This window comes from Prosopis cineraria, unplaced genomic scaffold (assembly GCF_029017545.1).
Source record: "Prosopis cineraria cultivar Desert tree isolate PC_DT_omini unplaced genomic scaffold, ASM2901754v1 PC1, whole genome shotgun sequence".
Lineage (NCBI taxonomy): Eukaryota > Viridiplantae > Streptophyta > Magnoliopsida > Fabales > Fabaceae > Prosopis > Prosopis cineraria.
This window is the reverse complement of record NW_026555332.1, coordinates 29,095,896-29,102,534: the sequence shown is the minus strand read 5'-3', so window position 1 is coordinate 29,102,534 and position 6,639 is coordinate 29,095,896. Positions and strand designations below refer to the sequence as shown.

At 33.2% G+C, this 6,639-nt stretch overlaps 1 long non-coding RNA gene across 1 annotated transcript; it reads left to right on the top strand.

The window, feature by feature from the left end:
- The first annotated feature begins 1,634 nt into the window (after positions 1-1,634).
- Positions 1,635-5,667, top strand: LOC129292847 (uncharacterized). Its single transcript, XR_008589019.1, has 2 exons — positions 1,635-2,575; positions 3,557-5,667. It is a non-coding gene; the product is annotated as an uncharacterized LOC129292847 (long non-coding RNA).
- The last annotated feature ends 972 nt before the right edge of the window (positions 5,668-6,639 follow it).

Below are 6,639 nucleotides of genomic sequence, written 5' to 3'. Positions count from 1 at the left end.
ATCTCTATAGATTTTCTATGCTAATTATATTACCAAAGTTAATCTTTTTCTTTTCATGATATCTCTTATTATTGATTTAATTAGTTGAAATTATCATGGAAGCTTTAACTTAAGATTAATTTCTATGCTAGTTATGTGTTTAATTATTTGAGGTATTACATCTCCCGTCGATCCCTTGCATTCTCTCTATCTCACTTCTCGTTTTCTGTCTGATTCGCAATCTGATAAATGCAGAAATTTGTACATGCGCCGCGGCACATGGTACAGAGAACTCTACACTCGTTTTGAATCTCTCTTCGTGCTATGGCCCACTCATACTTCGATCAGCCCTCTTTTAAGGCTATCAAAGGATCCATTACTACATTAGTCTCCTTAAAACATTATAAACCAAAAATCCACTTAATTTAACTAAAATACCCTTATAAATAGTAGAAATTCTCAAAGTTTAAATCCAGGATGTGACATAATCCACCTTGATGATCTGAGAGAGTCTGGCTGAGAACCATAAACCAAGCACTTTTTAGGAGGTAACCTAAGTTTATTTTCTCTTCACTTGTGCTTTTAGTTTGTTTGTTTTCTTTGTCTTTGGTTTGTGCTTCTTTTATTTTGGTATGTTTGTGGGATTGTAGAGTTCTTGAAGAATTTGGAAGCTCAAAGTCAAGTCTTGGAATCAAAGAACGAGCCAATAATATTTTGGGAGAGTATTCTATCATTGTGCTTAATTGATGATATTTATATATATTTATATGGGATCAAGATCTTATGTTGATGAATTTTTGGATTGAAAGTTGTTAATTAAATGTTAAAAGATGTGGAAGTGGGTTTGGTATGATGGTTGTGTTGATTGGGAGGTGTTTCTACTATTTTCATTGTGTGGTTTTGCTTCATTTGCATATTTTTCTTAGGTTTTGAGTATTTTTGTTCTTTTTTTTGTTTGCCCCAACGAAAGAGGATTTTGCCCCAACAAAAGGTCTCTTTGTGTTCTTGTCAAAAATTTTAGGGAGCACCTTCGATGCAGCAAAATCTCATTTTGCTCTAGTGGTACATGCCTTTGTGACTTTTCACTAAAATTTCGGAAAGTACCTTTACCGTAGCAAAATCTCATTTCACTCTAGCAATAGATGCCTCTGTGACTTTTCACTAAAATTTCAGAGAGCACATTCGCTGGAGCAAAACTTTGTTTTGCTAGAGTGAAAGACTATTCTTTGAAATGCGTAACCAACTTACAGAGAACATCTTTACCGGAGCAAAACTTTGTTTTATTGGAGTGAAAGACTATTATTTGAAATGCTTAACCAACTTACAGAGAACATATTCACTGGAGCGAAATCTTCAGTTGAGTTAAAAAAAAATCTTATTATTATTATTATTTTAATTTAATAAGAATAAATTTGTAAATATTTGTTTAAAAAAACTTCAAAAATATTTTATTTTTTTGCCAAAATATTATTTTATTTTAAATGCACTAAAAAAATTGTTTTGCATGTTACTTTAAAAAAGAAACATAGAACAATGCAGTTTTTTTAAATAAATTTAAATAAATATTTTTTTGTTTTCACCGTTTTACCCTTACCACCCTTTCACCCTAATTTCTTATTCTCGTCTTCGTTCATTATTTTCCTTCGGCCGCACATCTCAGTCCTTCTTGATCTGCCACTATTGTCTCCACCGTCCACCACCATGTGCAGCTCCTCCACCTCCATCGCGCATTACTTCACCACCCTCATCCACGCTTTGCCTTTTGTCCATCTCATTCCCCCTATTTGTCGTTGACCTTGTTCCTATTCTTCCTCATTCAATCTTCTTGGCTGTCAACTTTAGTGAGCTCTCTCCTCCCAGTTGTGTCTTCATTCTCTATCACTCAGATGCCACACGCACAGAGTTTCAGCCGATCCGCCACCATCATCCCCACCGTCAACTTTCGTGTGCAGAGCTTCCACCTTTGTCATCCTTCGCCCACATTTTGTCTTCTGTTCACGCTCTTCCTTTCCCCTGTTCATCGTCTCCCCTTTCCACTGTTCACTGTCCCTCCTCATCATATCTCATCGGCTCCACATCTGTCATGGCCTCGCTTCTCCATTTCATCTACCACTGTCCGCATTTCCACTTTAGTTGCCGTGCTTTGACAGCGTGTTCTTCATTCCTTCTATTGTCGAACAATACTTGAAACTCATTTCAACCATCGCATCCTCGGTTCGCTATTCACAGCCCATACTTCGCCTTCATCTCCATCTTCCCTTTGTTTGGATTGCCACTATGCTTGTTCCACTAGCTCTACCCACCTTCGAAACTCATCCACATCACTGTTCACAACCCTTGCCGCCATTGCCCCTGTTCCTCGTCACTTACCTCCTTTCTAGCTTGATCTGTTTCCACTTCTATCCGTCTAGCTTCATTTTCACCTTCTATAGACCACCACTGTGCTTTGCTGCCATCTCTGCCATCGCATTCCATCACCACAGTCTCCTTCTCTTGTAATTAAATTGCTGCAGTTAGCCATTGCTCCTTCGAAGCTTCATATTTTTCTTTCTTTTTCTCTGTTAGTCAACATGCTTCTTCATCCTTCACGCTTCAGGTATGTTTTTCGAGCAATTGTTTTTTTGCTGGTCTATGAGGAGGGTTGCAGGTTTGCTATTTATACGTGAGAGTTAAAGTGAGTGTTGCTAGTTAGTTTGTGCCATGTGTTGGTTGAATTCACTTGCTCTACGATTTTTTTGTTGCTTGGCGGCATTCTGTATGAGTTATTATCTGTTGAATTGCCCTTCTGATCTACTATTGAACTAAATTGAATTGTTAGAGTCGATTATTTATTTTTCATGGTTAGGTGCTTTGGATACTGTGCATATATCACTTTGAATTTTTGGTTGTTGAGCATATTTGACTGGTTGAAATTTTAAAATTGGGGAACACGCTATGTGTACTACTGATGGTATACTGTTGTAAGCACTTTCATGCAGATTTTAGCCTCTTATTCTGTGATATTTAGTTGCTCTTATCTTGTTGTCTGCTGATTGATGACTTGCTGTTACATAGAGTTGTGGGTGGGAAATTTTGATTTGTTCATTTTCAAATGTTGGCATAGTTCTTGCTTCTAAACTTGGTTGTTCTTCTTGATTAAATTTGGCATTGGACTTGTGTTGTGATTGTTAATTATTGTGATTTTATACTAGTTCTATTATTTTCTTGTGACAGAGGGTAGACATCAAAGAGATTCCATCACATATCATCAAATGAGAGTTAAGCTATCTAGGTCAAGTAACAATTGGATTCCATGCAAGATTTAATTAAAAGAATGGAAGAGAATTAATGTACCAGATTCTGAGCTTTGAGCTCCATCATTGACTCCTTGTCTTGCTACTCTTATTGTTGACCTGAGCTTTTATTCTGATGGAACTCTGACTTTTCTCTTGTTGTTAATTTCTTTTTCTTTGACTGTTTAGTTTGACTTTTATTCTCTTAGGGATTGTAATTGATAATTCCCAGCTTACTTTTTATGGTCTATAACTAACTTCTTTATTTTCAACTTATCCACTTATCTATTTGATGTGATTAGCAGGTACCTATTCTCTTGAGGATATGTCACTCTCATCCCTCTGTCAAAGTTTTTCTATCTGTCAACTTGCCACGCCTGTTGGTCAGGGGAATTCCAGTGTCCCTCTCTCTCTTTATTTGTTTTCTGTCTTTAAACATAAGAGACAATGTTTAATTCAAGTGTGGGCGAGGGCGTACTTGCTTTTATATTTGTTAATTTGCTTATCCTTGAGTTTGTTTTGTTTTAGGAGTTAGTTGTATATATTTATACATAGTTTAAAAAAATAATATTTTGTTTTTTGAAAATTTTGAAAAAAATCTCATAAACATTTTTGTTTTATTCAATTTCTTTTGGTGTCTTTTTGGTGAATGTGGCTAAGGATAGATTAGTTTGAACTTGAGAGAATTAAATTTGATTAGAAGTCGGTTTTACCTTCCTAGAATTTTAGTAAATAGGCAATATATTAAGTTTGGATAATTGACAATAGTTTGTCCAAAAAGCTTGTGAGAATTTTGAGCCTGTTCATTTCCTTTAAGGGAGAGTACAGTTATTGTGATTCTATCTCTAAAACTTGTTTTGAATCTTTATTGAGACTTGTAATAGCCATTTACATACACAAAAATGACTTAAGCATTTATTTTCTTAGCTAGTATGGCCAAATATCCATCCCTTCTTCATATAAATTGTTTATTTCACCCATTTGAGCCTTGGCCTTATTATTAAAAAAATCATCATAAGCCCTTTTGTTAAGATTTTCCCACTTGTCATTCATTTTTATTCCCATTTACCACTTTGGTTAATGCTAAGTGTTACATCCATGAAAGAAAATAAAGGACTTAGAATTTAGTTGGGGTTTCATAAGTGGTTCAAAAGAAAAAGAAAGAGGAAACAAAAGAAGAGAAAATGAAGAAAGAAGAGAAAAGAATATTGAGAGTTTTAAAAAAATGATGAATAATACTAAAAAAAATCAAGTAAAAAAAATTGTTGATCTTCATTGATGCCTCTTGTAAATAGTTGTGGTTTTTCCTTCAATTTTCTTGATCCTCATTTAATATGCTTAGCACTGGTTAGAGTATGTAATTTTGACTCATTAAATAATTTCATTTCATTATTCTACCTAAAACATTACAACCTTTTAAAAGTCCTTTTGATTTGTGTGTGCAATAACTTAATTTAGTGGAGATTAAGATGAGAAACAAACCTATGGTAGATGGATTATGATAGGTGGAATTGAGTGAAATACAACCTTTAGACACCTTGAGCGTTGAGTGTAAACACTTGATTGGTGAGGGATAATCTATTAGAATTTATCTTTGCTTAATTAAGTGTCTTGCTACTATTATTTTTGGAAGGGAGGAAAGATTTCTAATTAAATTGAGTTCTTGAAAGTTTGAATTGCATTTGACCTTGAAATATTCACATTTTCTTTTGCCATTTTTGTATAGTTATTTTCTTTTGCTTGAGGACAAGCAAACATTCAAGTGTGGGGGTTTGATGATTTTCAATATTTTATTGAATTTATTGATATTTTTAATGTACTTGAAAATCATTTATTTAAATTTTTTTAGCAAAAATATGATTAAGTGAATGAATGTGTGTGAAAATGGGCTTGAAAATGTGTTAGAAATTAGGGGACCAATTCTAACATTAATTATGAGTTTTATGCATGTAGGGAGGCCCAATTTAGGGTCCAAATAAGAAAATTTTAGAGTTCAAGTCAAAGGAATTAAATATGAAAAGAAAATCTGAACAGGTCATGTTCACTGCAGCGAAGCGCGATTTTAGTAAAATGTACAGTTTTAATTGTCAGCGAACTTTTAGGGCTTAGGCACCTTATTTTCATGTATTCTTCATCTCCAACAACTACAGAACGTCCAAGGGGAGATAAAAGAGCCAAAGGAGGATTGGAGAAGCTTGAGTTTGGTGGAAAATCAAGGGTTTCGCTCAAGATAGATTTGATTAAGCTTTTCTTCTCCTTCTTCTCTTTACTTTGCTGTATATGTTGTTGATTTTGTTGTCATGAAAAGCCATGTGTAGCTGATTTTCTCTTAATCTAGGGTAACTATGAACTGATTATTGGATTAGAGCATGTTTGAACCATTTATTTGAGTTTAATATTTGTTTTGTTTACTTAATCTTGTACTTATTTGTCTACTTAATGCTTGATCATCATTGAGTATGAATTTGAGGGTTTAGGTTTTGCCTTGAAAGAGGAAAATCTAAATTTGACCATTAGATTGAGTAATGTGGGATTAGAATTTATTCCAATTTGCCAATAGGATAGGAATATATCTATTGGACTCATATAATCACATTAGAGTGGATTTATGCACTTTTTGCCTCTTGGGTAATTGTGTTAGGAATAACATATTAATTCAAGAGAGGGGTGTAATTAATCAGAAAATAATTATTCCTATTAATACTCTAGATTAATAAATTAATATTAAGTGAATTTATTTGGGTAATTACATGCTCTATGAATTGAAGAAGGGATTAGCCACCCTAGATTGCCTTGATTATTTGTGGTTGTTAAAATTTTAATTTTAGTACATTCATATAATTTCAATTTTTTATTTGTAATATCAAATTCAAATTTTGTTTTGCTTGACTTAAATGAAAATGAGGAATTTATTGCCTAATTATTGATTAACTTGATTCTTTATGGAATCGACCTTAATTTATCACTTACTATTTAAAGAACCATATACTTGCGGATTTCATTACATATTTGTGAGCATCACTTCCTCACATCCTCCTCTTGCTAGACTAGAGGCTCAAGGATCGTGTTAGTATACTATAATATTTTTTTGTTTCTTTTGTTTCTGACAAAACTTTGCTTTGTAATAGTTTTGAAAGTGTTGTTTGATGTGTAAATAAGCAATATTTTTTAAGTGTTGCGATTGATAACTACTTTAAGCAACATATATTTGACAACACTTAAAAATTGTTGCCTAAAATAATATAAGCAACACTATTAAATTGTTTGAATTGCATTTTTCAAATAGACAACATTAGAACTGTTTATAAAATAATTTTTTTACAACATTAAAAACTGTTTCTATTTCTAATAGGTAACAATTAAATAAATGTTGCTTGTAAATATTTCT